Here is a 27,410-nt window from a genome sequence, read left to right on the forward strand (position 1 = left end):
GCCCAGCTTATTCTTAATAATTGAAATGATTAAATAATAATCTGCTAATTAAGCATTTCCATTGTATGTCCCTTGGTGTGAGACAAACCGTAGGCGGTGTATATTACTTAGTATAAAATGGGGAAAAAAACAGCGTTAAGACCATTTGCTGTACATCTAATGTTAAAAAGTGCTTCCTTGTTGGCAGAGGGAGTATGTGGGCAGCGGTGAAGGCTTGTTCCTTTAAGGGTGGTGTCAGCGGCAGGCGGAGGAGGAGGAGTGTAGCTGTCTGCGCTCACTTCTCCACAGCGAGGGGACTCCGAGAATAAACAATTTCCACAGACTACGCACTCCACACCTCGGCTCGCTCACAGGCGCAGCATTCATTTGTAGAATTAAAAAATCAAATCAAAAGGAGGCTTTTTAGAAATTATTTCGGACTTGATTTTTTCCTCCCTCGAAGCCTGCCTCGCCATTTCTGCTTCCTGCCAAAAGTGTCGCGACCGTTTTCATTGGATTTGCCTCCTCCTGTCGAATGATAACGATGCGCCTCTGTGGGGTGGACGAACGCAGGTAAGGGGATCTGTAAGCGAGCGCACTGTTACGTCTGGACAATATTATTCTTATACTGCTGCGGGTGGAAACGTACACGGGTGCGCGTATGTCGGGAAGTGGTTAGATCGTGCGCTTTTTTTCTGTGTGTGTATGTGTGCGTTTGTGTCGGGGATCGGTAACGCTGTTTGTGTGTCGCACGGCGACCAGGGGCGCTTATGGATGTGTCGCTGAAATCGCTGCATAAAGAAGCGGGGAATAAACCTGCCCGTGTGGCTTTCCATTTAGCCGCACAGCCGCTCAGTGACGGCAGCCAGTGCCCGTATCCTTCGGATCAGTGACTCAAATTAGGCCCACGATAGAGGCATTTCTCTATAAATGTTCTCCCCATACACGCACACACCGCCTCTGAATCTCTTGAAACCCTCCAGCTAATTTTCACAGTGTATTCTGGGCTGTCAGGCTGCTTGGCAGTACGAACACCGAATGACTAATGTCACCCGTTGGCTTAATTTAATAACAGTGCGCACCGTCTTCTGCTTGGAGCGCGGCAGCTGTAATGTAACGTTAGTACAGTTAATGTAGTTCATCACGTCGGGTCAAAACACTGCACAGCCCCCCATCTTGTAGTTTTAGCACCACCAAAGGGAAACGCTTCACAGTTGCACCGGTGTGTAGATTACAGTTGGCAAGTCTTAAGGGGTTTTTAATGGCCCTCCGAGCGTAAAGGGTCTTATACGTTGACTCATATGTGATTGTTTCAAGGTGCTAAAAGCCACCTGGGCCCACTGGGTGTAAAAATGAGTTTGGGTTGAATATTCATTGAGCAAGACTTTGCATGTGTCACTGCAGTAGCACTCAGGGGAAAGCAGGGACAGTGACACTAACCCCTGAGCATGTACAGTAAACACAGTGTAGGCGAAGGTTGTTAAAAATGTTGCAAAGCAGTGTTGCTACAACAACTTTATTACACAGTCAGGATCAAGGTAATGCTTTTTTTAATGCACTCAAAAAGGTGTGCACTTGATGTGTGGCTTAGTTGGTGATTCCCATTAATACTCTTTTTTTTTTTTTTTGCTTGTTACCTACCCCACCTCTGAAAATGTCTGAATGTCTCTACCCTCCCCAGGGTCCTCTGATAGAGATTAGTCTAGTCTGCAGACTTAAACACCCATCATTTCAAGTTGGTCTGTTGCAGCCTGTCACATCACCCGACCGTCATGTCAGATGTGTTTTGATAGATCTCAAAGGCTTGGATGTTTTCTCGGCGAGAGTTTCTGAGTGGCCTTTACGTAGGTGTTCCTTTTTTTCACAAATATCTTATTGCTTCATTGGACTTTGGATCCGTGTGGAGGCAAAAGGTCAGGGGCTGAAGTTTTCTGAGACTTACCGGAAAGAGGGCAGAGTACAAGCTGCAGTTCAGCTTCTGAAATAACCTGTTTGGATGTTGGAATATGAGGCTTTTTAAAAAGGGTTCAGTTAATTTCCTGCCTTCCACATAACTACTTAGGCTACCAATCTAAAGTAACGCAGAGAAGAGTCAAACTTTTTTAAAGCCTTCTAAATACTGCCTGTGTCTGGGGGTCTGCCTCTTAGCCTCTCTTTTGTTGAACATTTAAGCTGCTTAATTATTTGACCTGAACTTACACAAGATGTTCAAGGTAGTTCGGCTTGTCCTCTGTTGCCACAGATAACGTAAAACCTCCACGTTTGTAGCCCAACTTTTTAAGTTGTGCTTTATGAGTGTTTGAGTGCTGCAATTCATAGGATCCTCTGTGTTGGACGGGGCTTGATTTGACTCTGCCATCTGCTATTGTCCCGGGAGCTGCTGTTGAGTGATGTGCAGTAGCCTGCAACAGAACCAGAGGACATTCAAATGGCCAAATGCAAATGATGCCGAGGCTGCTCAACAGTCACAAGACTGGACTCTGAACTCTCTCCTCTCTTGTCCACTGGCTGCCTTTCATTACTGCAGAATCTTATCTGCCATCAAAACACTGCTGCCACCGCCGCCGCTGCTGTATGAACGTGGCAAGTTTTGACATGAGTGTTTATGTGTGTGTGTGTGTGTGTGTGTGTGTGTGTGTGTGTGTGTGTGCTCTTGCAGGTGTGTTCTGCACATCTCTTTTGCACATTGTGGAAAACACAGAGTAATTTCAGAATCCACCCTGCTTGTTGCTACTTTGTGACATTGAATTATGTAAAGGAGAAATCGCTGTAAAAAATGTATTTTTTTTTCACACAATGACTCCACAGAGTACTTGCCCAGCCACTTACCTCTACTAACAGCTTCTCTAACTACTGCCACTGTGCCAGCTCAAACCCTTAGTGTTTGTAAATCTGTCATAGACCACAGCACGAGCACAGGGCGGACAGAAATTGAGAGTGGCGTCCCGCTTTTTGATTGCTGAGATACTCGGCAGCAAGAAAAAAAAAGAAAAACTAATGTGCAATCTACCAGAACAAGTGTCATGCATTTACTGCAGAGTTTTTGATTTATTATAGACCTGGGAGATGCCCAGCACTTGTGTTGTTGGCCACCGAACATTGTTCAAGGGCACTTTGACAGTAGATGTGAGGAGCAGAAGTGCATTTCTCATCTACTTACAGGCCCGCGCTCTTGTCAGCCCACTGAGGATTCGAAACCAGACACCTTTGGGCCACAAACTCATTTCTCTAATTGTTTGGGCTCCATAATGCCAGTGCGGGGCGTGCATTAAACCAAATTATTGTTCCATTTATCGTTTGTTTGTTCAGCAGACACTCTTCTAATAACAATGGTCAGAAGTGCTGCTGTAACAGGAAAAAGATTTACACCGTGACAGTTGTGCTGTAAATTTCACAGTCAGAATGAAACATTTATCTCTAATTAACAAGACAGAAGTCAGTGTTGTGTTCAATCAACAAACTGAAATGATCACTTCTCTCTGATTTACTATTAAGTACTGGTAATCTTCTGTCCTCTCTTCCATACAAATTCTTGCCCAGTGCCTGTGTCACAAATAAAGGTTTGCCTGATACTCCATATTTATACTGTTTCAGTCCTATTTTGTTATGTTTACCATTTTTTAGAGAAATGCACCAACCTTACCCACACGCCAAACCCCCTCCAACCTGTAATCTGTAATGACATTTCTCCTTCTCCCCTTTTTCTTCCTGTATTATAATGTGATTATTTTTCATACTAAATTCAAAATCTGAGTAACTACAGCCTGAAACCCCCCCCAAAATTAAATGCTCAAACTGATATCAGTAAATGCAGACTTATCTGCTGATATCTTATCGGCCGATATTCAGCTGATCTGTTAGTGCCTCCCTAGTACCGATCGTCTGTCAGTGGCTTTTACATAAGCAAATTTCTTGAAAATGATGGTGAGCACTAGGCTAAAATATCACGGCTTGAGTGACTAAAGCAAAAATGCAGACTGATGGAAGCCAACAGTGCTGAATTAAAATAGACATTCAAATTACTACTGGAACACCGCTATTCTAAACCAAGCAGAAATGGGGCACGCAGATAAGCACACATAAAGATGCATGTGTACCGTTTACTGATCGGGGTGTATTTTCAGTGCGTTTTCTCTGAATTTTCTCCCCCTAGAATGCCTACACAGTCAGAAAGTGATGTGGAAGTACAGAAGTTTGCTGTTGCTTTTGGAAATGACATCACCGTGGGGGCAGTTGTGGTGTCTTCCCACTTAAAAGATTTCTGCTCTCAGTCATAGCGAGCCGCTGTGTCTCATTCAGAGACAGCGCTTCTGCCGGTGCTTCTGTCGCGAGCAGAAGGCAGCCAAAGTCAATGAGACTTATTTTGATGACAAAGCAGTAACTGCTAAACGCTCCTGGATGCAGGCTGGAATGACGAAATGTGAGGAAGAAAGATGGACTCCTTCTCTGCAATCCCTGAAAGCTATACTAGCCAGAACTCAGCTGTTGAATGATTCGCGCCCCCCCTGCACCCACCACCTTCTCCTCCTCCCTTTTGACTTTCGCCTTCACCTCCAACTCTCCGCCCCTCTGCCTTCACACCTCACAGGCCCTTCAATTATCTCCCCCAATTGATCGCTGCTGATTGCAGTTGCCGTGAATTATTTAGACTTTGCTGAAATTACTCGCTAAACGGGGACGGAAGGCTGAAAGAGCGAGATACCACGGGTCAAATAAATTACCCACATGAAGCATCGGCCCCTTTCGAAAACAACCGCCGTCAAGGCCCAGTGTGCAGATCAATGAAGCGGAGGAGGGAAACGGCATCAAGCTAGCCTGTAGTGTGGTAACATCAAGTCTCCACTGTACCGCTCCTCTGGTACGTTAAGTAAAGACCGAGGAGATGTAGCGTGGAGCAGCAGACCTCCTGGGTGATGTGAGAGAAGCTGACTCTTTTCCTGGCCAGGCTGGTGCGGTCACAGCGGCGGAGCGGAGTGGAACTGACTTCCCCCTCCCCCTGCTCTCTCCCTCCATCTCTGGCTCTCTTTGCCTCTCTTGCACCTATAGCAGAGCTGCCACCCCGGGGGCTGTGGAGGTGCAGTAGGGAGGTTTTCTCTACTCTTGTGGTGAGTGTGCAGCCAGGATGCTGCTGCAGTCAGACGAGGGGGGGAAAGTGCTTCGCCACAGGCAGGCCAGTGTCACAGGCGTGTCAGAGTGGGCAGGCTGCAAAAGGGAATGAGGACAGATGCTCATAGACGGCAGGCATGCCCAGCCTGTTTGCGTGCACGTGATGGAGGATGTCTGTCGTGTTGTCCTGCAGTGGCATAAACAGCATAATGCTAGTAGATGCTTGTCTGCATGTTTGTAGTTTTGTTAGAATTGTTTAGCTGCAACAGTTGGAGGAACGGTTGTAATTAAGTCTGTGATAATCCCGAGTATCACAGCAAACGTGGATTCACTCGAGTGTGCCGTGACTCAAACAAAACACTTTCTGACAGGCATCAGGATAGGCTGCTGCACCTTCTGCACTAAATGCTATTTATGCGACCTCTCCATGTGTTGTAGCGAAGCCCCCCCACCCCCGCCCGGGGCGGTGGAAGAAACCTGAGGGTTGAGGAGTAGAACGATGGGTCACAGAGTCCAGTGACTGAGGTCAACTGTTCTTCAACTGTGTCTTATTTTAAGCAGGTTATGTGGCAGGACTACAGGGGAGAAGCTGGGGCTAAGTGAAAATGCCACTCATTCCTGAAGAGTCCCTGGCCTCGTCAAGGTTAGTGCCTTGTCTTTGTAAGTTGAGGGATTGATGCATGAGCCTGTCTGGCGCTGAATTCAAAGTCCAAGGCTGTCACAAGCAGCAACCCACCCTCCCGCCTACCCTCTCTTTTTTTTGCAGGCTATCACAGGGCCCTGTCCTTCCTAACTTCTTAGCAGCCTGTCCTTTTGGGAACCTTGAGCAGCCCAGGCAAGGACACAGCGTCTGGTGCAGTAAGCCTGTGCAGAGGGGGAGGCTTTACGTAACGTTCTGCTTTAAACATGGGTGCATGACTTCCCTGACACGGAGCAGTGCGGTGCAGAGCTCCACAGCTCACAGCACACGTCCCCTTGGCACCCCTGGACGGGGGGTGGGGGGGCAGGCAGAGAGATCCCTGCAACTTAATTATATCTTTCTCTTTTAAAAGCTTTCGTTTGAAATTAAATTTTCCCAGGCAATTAACTAAAGAGGAGTTTTTAGAATTTATGAATGAATGATGGATATATAGCGCAGCACAGTGGAGGGGTGGGGCGGGGGGTGAGTGGTGGAGGAGAGGGAGCAGGGCATACATATATATACTATAAGGTATGAGCTTCTGTTTCAAGACCAGTTTGAGACTTTGTTAAACTTTTGTTGTACCCGGGTGCAACGGCTGGATGCCGTCAGCCCAACGACACCTCGTCCTGCAGGGCGGCGTTGTCACCCAGCGAGCATTCACACACTTCCACGTTGCTTGGTTCCTGCAGGAGGAAAATGCATCACCTGGGGTTTCCCCGCTTCCTCATTCACTCAGACCCACACCTTGTGAAAGATGGCTATATCTCGCTTAATAATGTTACGCACTGCACACCTCTAACCCTCGTTTGGCTTGAACTGTAATTGTGTAACTTTTTGGCTGCTAGTGATGAGCTGAATTGTTGCTGAGCAACAAGAGACCTGTGCGGGTGGCCGTGGAGAGTCGAGCTGTGCGAGTTCAGATAGATCTGCAGCACATTATCCTTTTTTTTCTTTTTTAAATAGAGGAATGTCAAAAAATTTCCCTTGAAACACTCAGTGTCTTGCATGCAATTCCAAGGTAGATATTTGTCATTCATCCAAGATAATATTCCATTAGAGCTTCGTGGAGAGCAGCCTTCTAATGGCTTGGACATTACAGATTCCCTTCGGTCCATTTAAAAATTGTCAGCAAAGAGAAATGATTCATTGCACTTTCAATAAATATCTTTTTAACAGAACGTGGCTAAATAGGAGGTACACAGCTAAATGAGAAACGAATGCATGCCCGTGCTGCAAAGGAAGGACTGGGGACATTTGGCATAACCCCAGCATCCCTCCTTCACTCACAGTTGTCTCTCGAATTTCTGAAACATGCCGTCCTTTTGTGAACCTTCAGCCCACTTGTAAATCCATTAGCGAGGTGACGTTATTCACTGTAGTCCTCACTACAGCCGGGTAAACAGACCGAAAGACTGGGATTCAGCAGTACAGCTTTCTCATAACTGTGTTAGAAGGCTTCCAGTGGTAGAGAGGCCATTTGAGAGGAGATGGAAAGCACTGGGCTGATGACTTGAGGCTGCCATATGACCTATTACTTAGGGAAAATGGACTGGTGACCAGAAGATTGCTGGCTCATACACTGCTCACCCTCTGCCCTTGAGCAAAGGTAATTAACCTGGATTCCTCCAGTAAATATCCAGCAGTAGAAATGGGAAGAGATGTGCAAGAGTGATAATCGTGTAAGTGACTTTGAATAAAAGTGTCCACTAAGCAGGAAGATTAATACAGCTAATAGAATTATAACTTGTGTTTTCGAGTTGTCAAGGACCCAGGACTGCTGAACATGTAGTCATTCCTCCTCCCCTCTCTATTTATGCACTCTTCCATAACACACACACACTCGCGCGCGCACATACACGTACGCACATTCACAGACTTCTCTCTTTTCCTTTGGCATTAGGGCTAGAACGTGACCTTGACCTGATTGCTGAGGAGGCTCTTTAAGTAACTCTCCAGAAGGAGATCCAATCATGTGACACCCTTCACCCAGCCTCACCCCCTGTCCTCTCTCCCAACCTTGTATGTCTACCAGGATGAGGGGGCGGAGACGCTCGCTACAGGCATGTGTGTCGCCGCGGGGGCCGTCGTTCAGTTTGGTAATCGCTCCCAAGGTCAAACAGGGTCGAGGTTGTGTCAGACCCAGTAGTGCGGCTGCAGCGAGCCTTTATCTGAATTTGAGAATGGCTGCTACAAGTTTCCACTCTGACTGTGCTGACGAAAGGAGCAGGTTTAGTCATCTACTCGATTCTCAATCACTGATACCAGCATATGTCAGGGAAAGGTCGTTTCATGTCCAGAGCGAGCTGGCTGCTAGGATGTGTGTTATTGCAGTTGCCTTCCCTCACTCCCCACAGCTGCCCCGCTGTTTTAAACCACGCTGGCTCACTGTCTCACTTTAGAGCAAGCTCCTGTCTCTGCTTCAGAGTATTTTTATGCTCAAATGTTAACATATCTGGCCCCTGGATACATTTACCATATGGCTGTGTAAATAGGGATCCCAGCCCACTTTGTTAAAGCTGCTTTAATAAACCTTAGGCAAATGACATGGAGTCCCCCCCCCCAGAAACTTGTCTTGATATTACGCTGGGAGAACTGGACAGTCAACGAGGGCCACTGTTTCTCAGCTCGTTTGAGGCTAATTGGGACCTGTTACGATGCTTCAGTGTTGTGTGTGTGGTGAAAGACAATGGGACTCTTTTATTTATTCCTTAAATTCCAGGATGCTTTGATATCAGGAGCAACTTGGTTCTTTCAGAGAAAATGAAATATCGTGTCGCATCAGTTAAATGAGTCCTACATTTAGCATCAAAATGCAAAAATAATGAATCTACCTTTATATGATTATTTGTTTACCTGTCTATCCATGATAGGAGCGTGAATGCGGCTTCAGTGGCACCTGGGATCTGTGGCAGCTTTACGAAGAGCCAACGACTAATTTTCCTGTCTTGTTTTCATGACAGGAACGTACTCTTCCTCCTTCTTCTCTGTGGAGCTCATTCTCATGTGTTTGTGCCTCTCATCTCACTCATTATTAGAAAGCAGACTGTGGCATACCGTATTCTAACTGATCCAGGAGGGAGTTGGGAGTTATACAAGACTGTGTTCATTAGCTCCTTTATGGCTGCATATAGTTCTGTTTTTTTACTGTCACAGTGGTGGGTGTTCATATTAAACATGGTTTCATGGCATATGTGATCCCTGTGAGCCAAAGGTTTGGGATTCACACTGCTCCAATTGTTCTGTTTCAAACCTTTTTTTCTACTCTTGGCTCTGTTTGATGTCACAATATGGTTTACGAGGGGCAGCCAATCAGAAGAAAGTTCACCTAAAGTGTGCCTGATCGTAAAAAGAGCTGAAGCGGCTTGCTGAGACAGCAGATGAAAGAGATGAACTGAGTGGCTGCACCGAGGCCAAGAAATAAGGATTCTTTTAAACTGTAAATCATGCAAATCTACTCAAGTGAAGTCCACAAATAAAACTTTGAATTTGGAAATTAGCCAAGTTAGTCCCCTTTAAGTGGACCAGATAATATCCATCGGAAAATAGTTTATGCCACTGGAAGAAAAGTGAGAATGTTTATCCAAAACAACCAAAAACTATGAATAGGTTTAATTTTCATACATGGTGTTGTAATCTCTACTACAAGTAAATATTTGTTGTCAGAACCATTTTTCTTTGTACCTGCATCAGGGTCTTCCACCTTTATAAGGGCCAAACAGTCTGCTGCAGCAACAGCCAATATGTCGACTAATATCTGCACATCAGCAAATGAGATAATGCTGATATTTATCTGTTGGCAGTTTTGGCCAGTAATTTTGAAATCAAGATTTTGAAATGAAGAAAGAGTAGATAAAATGAAAACATCAAAATTAATAGAAAAAAATGGCGTATATTTTGGTATTGATGTTGGCTATTGGCCAAATTGTGATTGTAAACGTCAGTCACCATCTGCGTGTCCTCTGTATTTTGAGATGCATCATTTCTTCTTTTAAAGTTAACTTTAGCGTATGAATAATACTTTTTAAAAATTTGGATAAAAAGTGAAAATCAGCACTTGTTTGTATTTTTTAATCACAGATAACCCCCAGCCCCCACCACCCAGTGGGCCTCCCCTGCAGTCCCAACTGCTCAGAAGCTTTCTTGATTAAGTGCAGGGAGTTCGCTTGTTAGGAGCAACTTAAATTAAGGTGATCACCTGCCAGGATGTGACATTTTAAAATCAGACATCAGCCGCCACCCGCCTGACACGCTTTTAGCTCGTGTACACACAAGATGAACCTGTAGCTTGTATAATTTGGTTGATTGTTTACAGCGTCAGCCAGTTGGAGGTGTTCTTCACCTATAACTGTGTTATGTAGAATAAAACAAGTGTCACCAACTTATGTGCCATTAAACAGGGAGCGTTTGGACTGTTAAAGCAACAGTCGAGCTTTTGTAACGTGTGTGATGTTTTTTTTCCACACTCACACACACACACACACACACACCTAGCGTTATCACTGAGGAGCTGTGTGCTTGTGTAACTTTGTTTACACGTCTAGGGCCAGCGCTGGCACAAGAGCCAGACGAATGTGGTTTATCCAGGGCCTCTTTCTGTCTAAGCCACCTTCCCCTTCCATTCAGCGTTGACCTCACGAAGAGGCAGGGCTTGACCTACATCCACCCACTTAGCTAGAACCTCCACCAACCCCTGTTGAATAAAGAGACCTGACACCCTATTCTGCTTTTTTTCTCCTTTTTTTTTTTCCAACAGCCATTTGCTCTCTGGTCATATTTGGTGCACTTAGAGGGATACAGCACAGCTCTGCTGCTTTTGCAGCATGTCTGGCAGCATGGGAAAGTGGAGCAGCGTTCTTCATGGCTTGTCTCTGAGGCACCAACATGTCTGTGTGCACTAGGTCACCATTAGCACGCAGGGGCTTAGCACCAAGCTGGTGAGAGTTTAGTGGCAGGTCAACCCTCCTCTGGTTTTTAAAAGTGTCAAACTGTGGCTGATGCAAATGAGTACACGCAAAACACATGTCGTCACTAGCATCTGGCGGGACTAATATTCTAGCTTGGGCACACTGTGACGCCGGGGTGCCAGCATAAGGCACGCTAATGTCAGGAGAGCTATTCGACAGTCTACTTGTAAGAGATTTGTGTAACCAAATGCTCTGCAAGTCATCCTGTGGTTTTAAAAGGCCTAATGTGTATTATGCAAGGTAACAAGTGGCTTGCTGCAGCAATAAAAACGAAGTGGAACACTATCATTCAAGCTGAACTGTTCAGTAAGTCGCTTTAAAGGTTTTTAAAGGTAATTGTCAGGTTGCCTCCTACAAGTATAGGTCTCGAGGAGAAGCTAAGCTAAAAGGTTGCTAAGCTACAGCAAGTAGTGACTAATGATTGGTGATTTATTTATTTATTTTTTGACAGATACATTCATACTTAAATCAGCAGCAAAAAACCGTGTGCTTTGGCGAGATATTTCACTGTGGCTTCAAGCAGGAATCCAACACTGAAAACGCAGCGAGTCCCACAACAAACGTTTCTAAATGAATGAAACTCTCAGCTGTTCTTGACTAACCTCAGAGAGAGAGAGAGAGTGATGATCATATACTGCGGGTGCAGCTTACTGAGGATTGCATGAGAGGACCATGCATGTGATCTCAGACATGTCATGAGCTGGGCTAACCGTGGCGAAGACATTCAGAGAGCACTAGTGTCATGCTACCAGGCATTAAGGCAGCTCCTGGCTTCAGCTAGCCTTCTAGTAAAGCCACCCACCACTCCGGGAAAAATTTTTTTTTAGGCTGTATGACAGGTCATCCTTTCATGGGTGTCAAATGACTGCAAAGTAGCTCGTGTGCGTCTGCGTTTAAATAAGGCAAAGGGTTCCTATTTAGTATTCTGAGTAAGAGGGGAGATAATGGCCACCTGGAAGAGGAGAGGTAGAAGTGGGAAGGGGGAATGGTAGAGGCCTGTAGATGTATTTAACCTCAGGAGCAGTTGTTGTTTCAAGGCGTGGGAGGGTTTTTTGCCAAACATGCAGCAGGCCAGCTGATAAGGGTCGGCTGTAATCCAAAGGCCGCCAGAATGTGGGGAAAGATCAGAGAGAAGTCTGAGCCTGTCTTTTTAACTTCTTTTATTCCTTTGTTTCCCTCTCTCTCTCTCTATCTCTCGCCCTCACCCTTTCACTGTCTCCCTCGATCATGCTCTGCAGAACTCCTCGCACGACGTTAGGGGAGGGGAGAGAAAGGAGAAGAAAAAAAGAAAGAAGAAAAGTGGGTCAGGGCGACCTATTTTTTTTCCCACAGTTCACGAAGGCAGAGGGTGGTGGTGTTATCGTCAGTTAGACGAGGAGCAGGGCCTGATGGGGAGGCAGGGCCTTGTCGCGAGACGCAGCCACTCAGAACTGGGTCAGCAGCAGAGGCTATGTCTTGTAAACGGCTTGTCATACCGGGGAGAAAAGCTGCAAATGAACCATAGATTATACGCCCCAAGCTGAGCGCTGAGGTCTCTCCTCACTCCCCAGACCCACACTTCAAAAAGCACACACACGCACTCGCGCATATAGTATAAGTCTTACAGTAGTGCACGAGTCTCTAAAGTACTGCCACCTCCTATAAGTTCCTCTCTTCCCCTCTCAGTCTCCAGTAATAGCGTTTGATTTCTGCAGTCAGACCTGTCAGGCTCAAAGCCCGAGCCACACATGCTTTTAAGCAAAGGCTCTTTTCTGGTTCTGTTTCTCTGACATACGGGCTGCTGTTTGCTAAATATAGCCTGCCTTCTCCAGGATTTTCTTGACTTTATTTGGGTCAGGTTATTTACTGTACCAAGTTCAACTGTGGTTTAGAGGAGCAGCGCACATGCTTGTTCAGCCGGACTGACATGGTTGTAAACCATGGCTGCAATTTCTCCCAACTACAGGTTAATTTTTAAGACGCTTGAATTAGGGTTCGATCAATTTTGCTCGTGCTGATTCTTGGCAAAAGGACCCAGTGTGGCAGAGAAAGGGACTAGCCGCAGTAACCATGTGTTTTTGATATCGATCCTACGCGTTGCTTGTTATTTCATAGCCTTTGTGTCTTCCCGCTGTGCCTCAGAAAGACAAAGCGGGATAAACACTGGGCTTGATCTCCTCCTCGCAAATAATTGCCGCGGTTGTCATACTGAGCTAAGACCTTTAGGACTGAAAATCGGGGTTTCATTTTGGCGTCGGGGCCTGCTTATGGAGCAATGCAATTTTCAGGCAGTAGAGCTCACTCATATTTCACTATGTGGAACAAATCTGCCTGTAATGAATCTCTCAGGACACTGTGGTGCCTCCACAAACGAGTCTGTTTTTTTGGCTCTTCTGGAGTTAGGGGGGAGGGAGGGGTGCAGGGGGAATCTATAGTGGGCCTTTTAATATTTCAGCACATCCATCTCCCTGATATGAAAAAAAATCTGTTTTCTTTGCCTGTATCAGTCCTGGCTCATGTTAATCTTATTGGTTTCGCTCTCTGTAAAAACAGCCTTATTAGCAGAGGTGTCCCACTAACAAACATAACATAATATCCCGAGGTGGGGCTAAACATGGCGGGGGATTGGATTAGCAGGAAAGACTCCGTGTTAGTCCGCACATGCAGCTCCCCTCTGTGGCTCCCGAGCTCTTTCTGCCGCTGCCGGGAAGCAGACCTGCCTAATGTTATTCTTAGCCCCAGAACTTCGTGTCTCTGCGCGAAAGCCCCTAACAGTAATCGAGGAGAGCGCTCGTGGCTCATGTCGCTCAACAACAGCCTCTGAGGGCGTGTGTGCGTGGCCCTGTCTGTTTTTCTATGTGTGTGTTTGTGTGTGTGAAGGTGAGACACGCTGAGCGGTAAACCAGTCGGAACCAGTGCTCGGCCAATCTAGCCGGTGTTTCCTTTTTTTCTTTTTCTTTTTGGTGATAGGGAGCCACCGCATTGCCTTTAGCAGATGGTTTCCAGCAGGCCTGCATATGACATGTGATAATATTACAGTTTTGAAAGGTCAGGCATGAAGAGAACCAGTAGGAGGGCTAGAAGGAGGGCCTGTCCTCTGTGCACACACTGTTCTGCAGCGTATTAGTGTTACATTCAAGAGAAATGTCCTTTTATGAATTTCCAGCTCAGTATTGAACATACTGCCAGTAACGGGGCGATGCAAATATTTATAGGATCACTTGAACCTTGGTGGCCCGCGTGTCAGTCGCAGGGAGGGTGTCCCAGTGTTTACTGCTGATTTACAAAAAAATAAATAAATCTCCTTTGTGCTCTCGGGCAATAGCAAGATTTGGACAGCGCAGAGTCAGACTTTGGACTGTGGACTGTGGTGTTTACTTTAGAGAATCAGAGGTCCTCACTGGGACACAGCAGATCATCATCAACCTGTCAAAACACTGGTTCTGATTCACCGCCCCCTTTCTCGAGGCCGAGATCCTTGATTGGTCATTAAGCTGGCACTTGTTCCCGAAACAGAGGCTGGGATATTTGTTTTGAAGCTATGGGTCACCGTGTGTGCTAAAGGCTCAGAGCAGAGCCAGGAGGGAAACGGTCTGGGATTTCCATATGCGTAAACAACACCTCTGGAGTGGATGGCAGTCTCATCACACAGGTGTATTCCATAAAGCAACCCTTCACCCACACAGACACACACACACCCTTCTCCAAACCCCTTTCCTGAAATGGCCTGGGGCTTGTGCATGGAGGAGGAGGAGGAGGTTTAAAAATAAATCTGCGCAGGGCCGGTCAGACATTTTGAAATTCTGTTTCTATCTCCGTCTGATAGAGAGGTTAAAGATACAGCATCCTGATAAATCTCTTCCCACCAGGGGGAACAGATAAGGAGTGGCGTAGATTGAATAAAAGAGCTGAGGAGAAAGGGGGAGGATAGGTGCAGGGGAGGGGGTTGGGGGGCAGGAGGAGGAGGAGGGATGAGATGTCTATCAGGCCGCATGAAGGGTTTTTTTCTCCCCCCGTTTTTTTTTTTTTTTTGTCTTGCAGATCCAGTTCAAGGGCGCCCGCAGGCGAGGCAGCTCCCGCTCTTGCCGTGCCAACGCTGCTGCTCAAGGTCATATGAGCCAGCCCTGTGACATTAAAGAGGAACAGGAAAGGGGGCTGGAAGGAGCGGGGGGCGGGTGCAAAAACCATCCTCCACAGACAAGCACACACAGTCGCATGTGACTTGAGTTGTAAGAGGGGTGAAAAAGTAGCCTTTATTAACTCTTTTCAGTCTTTCCTGTGACTTTCTGTGCTGGTGTCTGGGTCTACAGTGGATTTTGTGAGGGCAAGAGCTTTTTAAGGGCAGTAATGAGAGTGTCTTATTCTCTCTGCACAGAGCCAAGAGATGCTTGGCTAACTGCTTTGTAGTTGCCAGCCACACATACAGGCAGGGTTTGTGTGTGTGTGTGTGAAAGAGAGGAGGGGGAGAGAGAGGAGAAGATGGAAGAGAGAAGAGTCACTGTGATAAACCTCAGGGGAGGGAGGTAGAGAAGAGAAAAGGGGTCTCAAAGTTATTTAAAGGGACAGGGAACCAATGGCAAGTGCCCTTCAGTTCTGAGTTTGAGCTGAAAGGTAGTCCTAGCATTTGTGAATCTAACCTGCAAAGAGCGCACGCTGCCGTTTGGGCTAAGTACAGTGCACCGGCAGGTGGTTTCAGATGGGAAGTAGAGTTGCGGTGGCACATCCAGGAGTGTCATGCTTTTAACTGTTGCTCTTATTCCGTATTAAACTGTTTTCCAGCTGCAGCTAAGCATCTGCAATAATTACTCAGCAGTTTAATGTCAAAAAACGACGCCATCCTTCAGAATCCGGCAGGTTCCTAAAGTGCACCTTTCAGCATCAGTGTTTGGAGTTTTGAGTGTCACGAGTTTGAAATATAGGTGCAGTCGGGTGAAGGGAAAATGTGACAACAGGCCGTGACGGTTTGGCTCTATGGTGTCAGAGACAGAGGTGTCAGAAAAATTAATGGTGGCTGATTCGGCTTCTTTCAATGGGAATGTTATCATAACATAAATGACATGAAACTGTTAGCGTGTGTGTGTGTGTGTGACTGTATAACGTGATACAGGAAAAGTGTAGCTCTCTCTTGTTTATGTTTAATGTAGTTGAGCCTGGAAGCTATATTACTCCTTAAATATTACCAGTAAATAGTGGTCTGCTGAAGACATGTAATCATCTACGTGTCCAGTGTCCATTATGCACTTGGATATGAAATTTTATTAAATTTAGAGATGACTTCTTCACATACTGTGGTGCAACAGTTCTTAGCTAATTCATGCTAACTGATGCTTCCAGCCAACATTTGCTCTTAAAAAATACCATCAGAAGTAGCATTTTTGGGCCTCTCGTGATTTAACGTAATCTACCTTATGGCATTTATTTATTATCTGTTTGTTTTTTGCTTCACGTCCACATTACCATAGTCGAAAAATGCACAATATCGTCTCAATATCTCTTGATATTATTGCATGATATCGAAAATTAGCAATAATGCTGTCATTCCTCTATAACTCTGTGTTCTGTGTTGCCTGTGTTAATTAAAGTCAAAATCCATGTACATGCAGGTGGAGGGGATCTTCACTGTAAAAACATACAAAAAGAGCAGCTACATTATCATATCTGCATTACTGCCACAATATCAGTCTTTGATTTTAAAATGACACAGTTACAGTTATCCTGACAGCTCTGTCCTGGGCAGATCCTAGGTTTCTGTTTGCAATATTAAACTCGGTCATTAATAGTGTGTGTGTGTGTGTGGGGGGGGTATTGTAGTATCTACAGGCTCACCATCTCGTGTGCTGCTTGTTTACACTGTCATCATGTGTTCGCTGGTCAATCAGGTATCAGTTTGCGGCGCCAATTACGCTGCGTGAGAATATGGCCTTGTCCTACAACAGCACACAGCTGTACATTTCAGGATTGCACTTAGGGCGGCAGGCTCGTGGTTGACTTAAGCCTGAGGATCTGGGTTCAAGTCCTTGTTTTTGGCACGATGCTACGCTGATTTGTCCTGGGGCCCTATTACGTAGCTGACCTCTGACCTCCAAGTGACAGGAAAATGTGGGGAGGATTTCGCTCGTTAAAGACTCACATGATGAACAGAATCCATTTAGCGTATTATTCTATGCAATTTAGCTTCGAGAGAGTATATTTTGCTCCTGAGCTAGCCCATCTATCGCCTCCTCATGTATCATTTTACACCAATATACAACTATTGGAAAAGAAGTACAAGGTGAATGTAATGGAGAATGGTTTTTGGACGGAGATAAGGCTATGTTTTCTGGAACAGAACTAATAGCCCCACTATCATCTAAATTTCCTTGTAGATGTAAAAGTACAGGCAGACATTGTATGAGTCCACAAAGTCAGTCTCCCGGGCCGCTAATGGAGCTGCTTCAGGCTATGCATCAATATGACATCACAGATTACAATCTTTAGACTTTGGGAGCACTTTAGGTACTTTCAGTGCTGGAAGAACGCAGGAAGAACTGGCCGACAAAACACTGAGTCATTATAATAACAATCACAGAGATGGGTGGAGCTGTGCAGTGATACGGCCTGACAGAAATGACTAAAGTATACCTACGAGGACTTGTAGTGAGTCTGCTGGGCTTCATAGAGATTTTGCAGTGACATTAATAGTAGACTTTTTAGTCTCATTTGGTACCACTGTGTTGTTTTTGGAATGATTCAGGCAAACAAATCTTTTTCATTATTACAAAATGCAGAATGTAAGGAGATCTGGAGTCGGTGTGTGTTACGTTGTAAAACTATTTCTGTCACACAAATATCTTTTGGGGTTGCGTCGGGAAAGGCATCCAGTGTAAAACTCACATCAAACATGTAGATCCTTTGTCACAAGGGAGCAGCGGAAAGTAACTTTTAATACCACATAGCAGATTTGTTTTGCTTCTTTAGAATGGTTACTTAATTGCTTCTGATTATTTAGAAGCAAAAGTCATGAAAAACATACAACTCCGAATCCTAATTTACGAGTAGTCTGCAGCTAATGTAGCTTCTCCCGCAGCTACACAGTGTCCAGTTGTACTTAGCAGGGTTGGAATAGCTCTGAAACTACGATGCAAAACTCAGTGATGTTGTAGTTGTAGCAATACTGTTTTCCCGCACTGTGATATCCATGTAGGGCTATTAATGTTAAAGCATGCTAGCCTTGATGTTTGAAGCGCTTCAGGCTGAACTTATAACTCATGGACTCTAATCGTAATCAAGTGGCCTCTGGTAAAAAAAAGTCCATATCCCCCAGTTTGGTTCAAGTCAGTTTGGATAGGCCTTTTCCCTTAATAAATAAAATGTATCAATTAAAAACTAGAAAGTCGTTGGTTTTTTTCTGTTTTTACCAACTCGGCTTATCTTTGTTTAATATTAAGGTTAGCTTGATGATCTGAATCATTTAAGTGTGAGAAATATGCAAGAAAATAAGAAATCAGGAATACTTCACAGCATTGTATGACATCTAGCTTAAGTCCCCGTGACCTGTACTCTCTACTCAGACAGGATTTACTGGATAAGTGTCCCTCACACTTGTGACGCAATCCTTTCTAACCACTCAAAGCTGGATTTGAAGCTCTACTGAACCCTGCTGAACTTTGACATTTTAAGGTATTACTAAGGAAGACACAAGTACGGAAAGAGCCTCCTCTCACCAACTAAGAATCCCTCTGTGCCCTAGACCCGAGGCTCGATCACACCTGTTCATCACCCAGCTGGCATAGTACCATTTTGACTCTTTCTTTTGATTAAACGAAAAAGCATTTAGACTAAACAATCAATAGGTACAGGCTTGAGTCTGGAATCGCTCTGGCATAAATCTTCCTGCTGCCTGGCGTGGAGTCGTCTCTGTATCATTTTTGCTGATTAGTTTTCCCATTACTCAAAACAGACGCGTTTGCTGGTGATGAATGATCCAATTATGGGATATTTGTCACCCATTTGATATCTGCTGCTAGTCTGTGACTGTAAAGAATTTCAGTGTAACTCTACCTGCTCAAACCTGCAGTCCACTGTGGGGTTAGTGTCGACCGGCCTTTGGATATATTTTTTTTTACAGCCATTAGGCAATGATTATCTCTTGGGGGGTTATTTTTTTTAATTTCCCAAGGAGCATCTAACCACTTCTCCCCGATCATCTCATTAATTTTGTGGTTACACATAAAAGCAGTACTCAAGAGCGTTTTCAGCACTTTTGTCATTTTAAGACTACTTGCCCTAAAATTTTCTAGCATCTCTTCTAAAGTCTGCATCCCCCCCATCGCCACTGATATACTTCAGACAGCAGTCCGATATGTCTAAACTGAAGTTGACCTCGTCCAACTGCTACACACACACACACACACACACACGCACACCCAAACAATACACAGACACTCACAGCTGAAAGGATTCATGTACACTCCCCCACCACACCCCTGTGTCTGTGGACAGTAGGCTGATTCTGCAGCCTCCCTCCCTCCCTCTCGGGCTCTCTCTCCTGCTCTGCTGTGTTGAGCTGTGTGTGTGTGTGTGACAGCTGCTTAATTGGGCATTCTCCCCTCGTCGGAGAGCCTCCTCTCTCTCTCTCTCTCTCTCTCTCTCCTCCAGCTTGGGCCGGGGCTGCTGACGAATGGCAGCGGATTACAGATGAGGACACGGTGACCCACCTGACCTTGCTGCACAGCCGCGGGGGTGGGGTAGTGGTGGTGATGGGGAAGGGAGGGAAGGGAAGAGGGGGGGAGCACTGAGAGCTGGCGATGGGGCTGACAGGGTACTGCAGAGAGGCAGAGGTGGTGGCAATGGGCATGGGTGCTGTAGTGGGGGAGGGGGAGGGTGGGGCGTACCCGTGCCAGGTCAGGGAGGATGAGGTCGCACGAAGGTGGGTGATATATCGGCACAAAGGGGCAGGGGTGGGTGCATTTGCCAGGTGGCCAGGAGGGCAGGCGGGAGATCAGGTGAATGACAGGAGTGTCACATGACACCCTCCCTCCTCCACCCGTGTCAGTATGTCAAGGGCACGAGCCCCTGCTGGCAACCGCCACTGCGACATTTTCCTAACACTTCTTCTCTTCTTTTTAAGTTCTTTTTTTTATGTGTTTTTATGCGTCTATCAGGCGAGCAGCTCCTATATGACTGCTGGCTTGCCTCCACGCACCCTCGGGCCGCGATGTGGTCGGTCAAAAGGAGGCGGCGGGTCCTTGAGTGTGGTGAATTTTAATTTCGGTGCGTGCTATAGATATTTTCATCTCCCCCACCCCCACCTTCCTGCTGTGCGTGTGAGACTGCCAAGGTGAGGTTGTGTCCTCTTGTTAAGAGCGATTAATGGCACTCGTTATGTACATAATGAAATCTCCCTGCTGATGCATAGGGTGGCGTTGTCTCCTCTTTTTCTGAAACACACACCCACCCACCCACAAACCTACATATATATATATACATAATATACTTCTGTGTGTGTGTGTGTGTGTAGCACAACACTGAGGATGCTTTGTTACAGCCTCCAGGCAACTCTAGCATGTGTTTGATATATGGTGTAGAGACCCCTCCCCTCCCCTCTTGTTGTAAGCCATCTCCCCAAATGAAAAACGAACTGGAATTAAGGCCCTGTCAATTCGCAGTCGAGTTTGTTCCTCTTTCGCTTTAGATGCGCACAACACTGCGGCTCCCTGCGTGACATGTGTTCTGAGAGATAGAGATGGGTGGCTCGCCACTGAGTCCCGTTTTGACTGGCGGAGCAAATTAGATCTAATCTTCTTGTGTGTGTTCTTTTATAGCCCGAGAATGTTCACCTAACATCAGCTTTTAAGTTGACCTTGTTGTGTTGTTTGCTCGTCTGAGGCTCCTGTGTGCATGTGTGTTTCTAGGACAAGACACTGCTGCACTGCTGGCTTCTTTTTTTTTCTTTAAATTTTTGATCTTGTGCAAGTGTACGTGCACGCACTAGCACCATTCAGTGCCTGAGTCAAGCTGTGCAAGCTCTTTTAATCCCATGCCCCGGTGCACGTAGTCTTGATTAGTGGCAGCAGTTATCTGTGCAGAAGACAGCCCGCCCTCCTTTAGCATTTAGTCAGGTCTGGGGCACCAGGGGGGTTGGGGGTGTCAAGTCATGAGAAAGGTGAACGAGAAAGGAGAAAGGCAGAGGGGGCAGCAGTGGAGGAATGGCTTGAATGAGGGAAGAGGGGAGGGAAGAAACCTGATTAGTATTCTAAAGGAGCACTCCTGCCAGTGGAGCAAATTGATTACTGCACTTTACCTGTATCAGCCTCCACAGCTAAGGATGACAAGGTACGGGAGCATGATGTGTGTCTGCATTCGCCCCACAGCCACGGCACAATAGCGGTGTTAAACCCACACTAGGCAAAATGCTTTTTTGCTACCCTCTTTTTTACTTTTTACCACCACTGGATCGTCTTTTCTCAGTCACATTCAATACAGGAAGCGATATGCCCGCTGCGGTTGGGTGCGAGCCTCGCCAGTCTCTCGGTCTGATTTAACAGTCAGTGATTGACTGAGGGAAGGGCATGCTTGTTTCCTGTTTCCTGCAGGTCTTGGCCCTTTTAGGCTGATAATTAGCAGGTTTCTCTTAGTTACAGTAAAGGCAATTACAAAAAAAAGAGATTATTTTTCTTTCTACTGCACAATTTCCATCAACACAGTGTTAATGATGGGTATGGTTCTGCTTTAGAGCCCTGCTGGGTTTCATTCTGGCTACTCAATGGAGCGCTGATTACACCTGGGCTGCCAGGTGAAGGCAATTAATTGCAATTAACCTCTGCTTAGACGGAAAAGCAGCAGCAGTTTGAGGAATGACGACCAGAAAGAAAGCTTGGAGGCTTTGTTCAGGCTGCGGGGAAATCAAATTTGTTTCTCCAATCACATCTGTAGAGACAGATCGTGCAGACTGCTATTTGCAAGTGATCAGATCAGATTTGTGTGTGGTCATCACTAGCCCATTGGGATAGGTTGCTGCGGTAACAGCCGAGGGGTCAGTAACTACGAAGCAAAGGTCGGCTGTACACAAACCCCAGCAGATATACCCCTGGTGCTCTAACAGCAGCCTGAGCTCTGCGTCTGTCACTCCTGGTATGATGTGTGTTGCAAATGAGAAAAGTATTTAGTACAAATTTGTGGCTTGACCCAGCAGCGTCTAAAAGGAACAAGATTTGTTGTATATTTTTCTTTTTCTTTTTTTTTAAATGTATAGTTGAAGTGCACAATGTCTTTTCAGTTAGTTTGCCTCCCTTTAGTCCAGTTTTCCATTTTTATTTCTAAAATGTTTCTTTTCACATCTAGTTGTGGTTAACTGTAATATTCTTGATCCACAGCTGTAGAAATGCAACTGGAGTTGCATTTCAAACCAAACTTTGAAACATATTTGTGTTGGCGGCCCGATTAAAGCTGAATAGTTTGTCTAATTAAAGCAGATATGCAAAAGGATATATAGATATTCAGTGTTAGATATGTATAATTTGCCCCCCCTTAGCCCAGTGCACGCATTCCACTATGAAATTTAAATTCCAAGCCAATGACACCAATCTGTTCAGCCTGTCAGTGGCATTCACTGTGCTGTCAATACTGAGCAGGCATTGCAAGTATGTTTATATTCTCCATGTGTAATAGGCAGGGCCCAAATCATGAACTCTCCAATCACTGTGACCAATAAAAGTTGATTAAGTCAAATTGACCTGGTGCATGTATTTAAGAGGACCCAGTATAAAAGCAGGAAAGCACTGCCTTCATTCATTTGGGCAATATCGCTAAAATTAGAAATGTCCTGTCTAAAATTGTTGTTGCATTTATTACTTCTATTTTAATTCATTATTATGAGGTTGCTCTGAAAAGCCTTCAGTTGAACCTGAATTCTGCAGCGAGAGTTCTGGGACTACAAAGAATTGCTGTATTTCTCCCTTATTAGCTTCATTTCACTGGTTCCCTGTTGAATTCAGAATTGAATTCAAAAATCTTCTCGCATACAAAATCTTGAATAATCGGGCCCTGACATATCGTGCAGACCTCATAGTACCGTATTATCCTAACAGAGCACTTTGCTTTCAAATTGCATGCTTACTTTTGGTTTCTAGCATTTTCAAAAGTAGAATGTGATGCAGACTCTTTCAGACACCTCTACTGTGGAACGAAGTCTGAGTTTGGTTTTGAGAGACAGACGCTCTCTCCACTTTTTTTTGATGAAGCTTATAGTCGCTGCTGGATCGGGTGATCCTGGGCCATTAGTTATGCTGCAATAGGTCTGGGCTGCTGGGGGCTTCCCATGATGCACTGAGGGTTTTATCTTCACTCATCTCCTTTCACTCCCTGTTAGTTTTTCAACAGTACTGTATGTAGTCATTAGCAAATATTAAAATCTGGTTCTTTCTCCCATAGTATGTTTTTTTTTTCTTCTGTCTCCCTCCCTTTACCCTCAAGCTTCATGGCAGATGGCCCCGCCCCTCCCTGAGCCTGGTTCTGCTTGAAGCTTCTTCCTGTTAAAAGGGAGTTTTTCCTTCCCACTGTTGCAAGGTGCTTGCTCATAGGTAGTCATGTGACTGAGAGTCGTTAGCTTACAATATAAAGCACTTTGGGGCACATGTTGTTGTGCATTGGCACCATATAAATAAAATTTAATTGATTTAGGCAATTCTATTAATAAAGTTGGTTATTTCACTATGGATAGTTTATTTTCCAAACACTCTAGTCAATAAACATGGCTTTTGTTAACTCTATTGTGGGATATTTATGTAAATATAAGTCTGGCAAATATTTTTTACTCCAACATTGGAAATTAGTTCCTAACTAGGACAGCTCACAAGTCCTGGACAGGCAGAGGGCAGCTCGGGCAGGGCCTCGCTGCTTCTTTATTCTAGCACTCAAGTGACCCTGCTGTAGTTAGTAAGTAGTGCAGCCCACTGCTTAGACTCACCGGTGAGGGGAAGGCTTAAATATAAGGAGAAGGTCAAGCTAAATAAAGTTTGTTTTGCCCTTGTGTCTATAGGATATGGATTTATCTACAGCTCAGCAGAGATCATGAAGATCTTGGCACACATCTAGAAAAAGGTCTTATAGCAGGCAGTTTGTTGCAGTTTAACACTAGCTTGCTGCTACATTTAATCCCTGTAAAAGACTGCATTTTATCTAATGTGTTTTTGTCATATGTATAATATTTTGTAGTAAAACCATATGGGCCTTTTCATTATTGATGAAACGCTAAGTGGGAAAGATTGTTAAAAATAAGAAATTTCCTTTGCTCCTTTTTTTGTCTGTCAACCCAAAACCCAAATAAAAAAAAATCTAATTTCTTTCCAAATTGTTAGTTAAGAAAAAAATCTTTAAAATAATTTCTCACTTAGTTAACCTGATGGTGCATGTATGAAGTTGGATTGATCATTTATCTGATTTGAACCAGACAAAGTTCAAGTGACTGTGCATAGTTAAGTCTCCTGTTTAAAGGTTTTAAAAGTGAGAGTGAGTCGCAGGTGTGCTGCACACCATTCATCTCCAGTAGTGCAAACACATTTTTCCTGCTGTGTGTTAAATATGAAAAATATCCCAGTAGGGCTGGGCCATATCATACCGTTCACAGTAATACCAGTATAATGTTGGGCAACGATAAGAAAATGAAATATGGCGATAGAATATGGATAAAACGCGCATGCGCAGCGCCTTTGTTTTCATACATACATGGCGGCGACGCAGAATGAGAAGGGCGAAAGCGGATCGTTGAATGAAACAGATGAACCAGAACTGGTTTGTAAAAATGCTGCAACTTCAGTGGTGGAACTGGTTTGGCTTTCGTCCGTCAGATACACAACAAAGCACTATTTTTGGTAGAGCATGCTAGCGGGCCGTCGTTATTACCGTGTTGTTTGGAAAATACGGCGCACTTAAAATCAATCCTTTGATTTTTCTGAAAGTCGACAGAGCCCCTTATAATCCCGTGTGCCTTATGTATGAACTCTGGTCGTGTTTACTGACCTCGAAACGATTTTATGTACACGGCGCTCGAAAATCTGTCAAATGTTTCAGTACGACTTTGCTAAGCTACGAAGCCGCACCGCTTGATGGATTGTCGGAGCATTACGGCTATCGTAGGCAGGAGCCTCGCGGAGTGATACGTACTGCGCTTCAACATAATGTTACCGTATTGTGTGTGTATAACCTCTTTTTAAGTTTTGTGGATATTATACATGGTTATGCTGAGGATATGTCGTCTGCCCTTTGGTTAAACTGTCAGCAAGGAATTTGCATTTGCACTGTTACATTTTTATATAACTTTAATGCACATAAAAAACAGCTGCTTGTTTAAGTGAAAATACATTGATGTTTTTTTGGAGTTGTAAAGTATTTTGTCTAGTGTCAATTATATCGTCAGTTATATCGTTATCGCAAATTTTCAAATGTGTATCGTGATAAATATTTTTGGTCATATCGCCCTGCTCTATATCCCAGCTGAGTTCATGTCTAAGCATTTTAAAGAAAAGCTTTAACCTCCTAGGACCTGGCATCCACATATGTGGACATCACATTTTGGGTTGTCTAGACCAAAATACTTAATTTTTCTCTACAGGGGCCTGATGTCCACTTACGAGGACATTATACTGCCACTGTTCTATCGAAATTTAAAACAAATGTCCTCATGTGGATCTGATTTTCCCCTGAAACAAAATTGAGGTTTAAAAAAAGAAATCTGGTTGTTTTTACATTCGTCAGGTCCCAATCAGCCCAAATAGCAAAGAGAAGTTAAAAATGCATGCCCTGAGTGCAGGTCTTAGGAGGTTAATGCAACAGATGCAACAAGTTCCCAATGATATTTTGCTCATTTTATATAAATTATTTATTTCAGGGATGTAAACCTTTCAAATGAGGCAATCTGATTCTCTTTGTGTGTTAGCTGTAAAGCTGTATGTGTGTCCTAAAAGTCAGAGCAGATGGGCATGTATGGGCTGTAGTATGGGCTTTAGTTTTCAAACCATCTTTGTCATCTTTTCTTCAATATTAGTTCATCTCACAACTGCAAAGTAGCGCTCCGCCACTACGTTATTGTCATCATCTTTCAGCCCTGTTGTTGCCTGTGCCTACAAACAGGTAGTGACCGTGTCATTTAGCGCTCAGTGTTTTCTTTTTCCAGCAAAAAATATGTCCTATCAAATTATGGTGATATCAACACATTTTACCAGTATATAAATTATTCAGTATGAAATGTGCTTTATTTAGGCTCAGTGGAACATTTAACGTTATCTAGGACACCTGATTTTTTTATTATTTTTTTAAACGGCTTTTTAGAATTTCCGAATGAAACTGCAGCAGCCTTTGCCCATAGGGCAGTGTTGGCAAGTATGCCTTTATAATCTCCAGTGTAATTGATCGGGGTTATCTCGGCTTAGGAATTGGTTAAAATCCGTTCTCTCTGTGTTTTGCTTGAAAAGAAAGTCACACAAGGACTGTAACACAAGTTTAAATAGCTGAGGTTGTGTGTCCGCAGCTTATAATGAGGTTTCTCCAGGTTGTGTAACAAAAGATTGCACAGTGGCACAAGGTCCTTTGAGGTTGCAGGATGGCAAGCATACAGCAGCTTGTTTGCATCAGTGTTATCTAAAGCTCTTGCCTGGTATATTTAAAGTATAGTTAACCTTTTAAGTTATTAACTGTCTTCGACGCCTTACTGTCCCTTTGTAATTTCAGCAACAACGACATATATACAAACTGATTATCACGTTACAAAGTTGCACATAAACGTGGTTAATTTGTTTATGTTAAAGTTGGATGTTGCTCCGAGTGTGAAAAATGAAACCCTTGTCAGCGTCTGAAGCCTACACTTTTCTCTAGTGGCCAGCAGGAATGCAACTTTTTATATTTGCGAAAACAGTTTGCTTCTGTGCGGTCCGTGCCGTGGAGTGGATCTGTTTTTGTGGTTGCCTCAGCTCTGGCCGTGTGAGCACCGGTCAGGCTTTAAGGCCAGGTGTAGGACTAATCTTTTTGAAATGTCTTGCGCTCAGCTCTGCCCTGCCAAGTGGATTGGTGCTGCTTGAGAGGTTTTTCTCAGAAAAAAGGTTGCACATAATTGTTTTATACTTTATTGGGTTAAATGTGTCAAATTGATTTAAAAGATACCCTAATTGTGGAACTTTGAATAGCCCTGCATTCTTGCTGATCTAGAGGAAAAACAAAAAAAGAAGTTGTGTTTTTGATGATTCTAATGGAATGTCCCCTCACAGGCCATTATGCCCTGCGATACCATTCTCCGGCTTCACTCGGAGCAAGCATTAGGATGATTTAAAAACTAAAAAGTAGGTCAATGGGAGCATTATGAAAGGCGGAATGATAGTAGAGATGTGTCCTCTTCTTTTTCTGTCACTTAGACCTCTGTCACACACTATAATACTATAATACTCCAAACCATCCTATATCACTTACAGTAAAAGAAAAAAAGAAGCAGGGCTCTTTTTAACCCAATAAAACCAGACATCTTGCTGACTCATAGCACCAGCCTTCTTAGGGATGATGCCAAGGATATTATGGAAATGATCCATTAAAGGCCAAGGTTTTTTAGCTGGTTTTATCCAGCTTTCAGGGCAGTCTGACAGTGGGACATTTGATCTCAATTGCAAAGTGACTGCAGTCTGTTTCAAGGGCCTAGTCTGCCTTTTGGTGAGCTGGCCGTTGGGCAATCAGCTGTT

General features: G+C 44.6%; 1 protein-coding gene across 4 annotated transcripts in view; it reads left to right on the top strand.

Moving 5' to 3' along the window:
- The first annotated feature begins 266 nt into the window (after positions 1 to 266).
- nrip1b (nuclear receptor interacting protein 1b) overlaps positions 267 to 27,410 on the top strand; it is a 38,659-nt gene continuing 11,515 nt past the window's right edge. The window contains exon 1 of one of the 4 annotated variants that reach the window (XM_085288226.1): positions 267 to 552. The gene's annotated coding sequence lies outside the window, so the exon portion shown is untranslated. Of the gene's footprint in view, positions 553 to 592; positions 1,893 to 14,653; positions 14,940 to 20,052; positions 21,025 to 27,410 lie in introns of those variants that run through there. The other 3 variants (XM_085288230.1, XM_085288229.1, XM_085288227.1) reach the window with 3 other exon arrangements.

This window comes from Mchenga conophoros, linkage group LG10 (assembly GCF_057382185.1).
Source record: "Mchenga conophoros isolate Kocher_MC1m ecotype Shallow Benthic linkage group LG10, M_conophoros_male_GT1.1, whole genome shotgun sequence".
Classification (NCBI taxonomy): Eukaryota; Metazoa; Chordata; class Actinopteri; order Cichliformes; family Cichlidae; genus Mchenga; species Mchenga conophoros.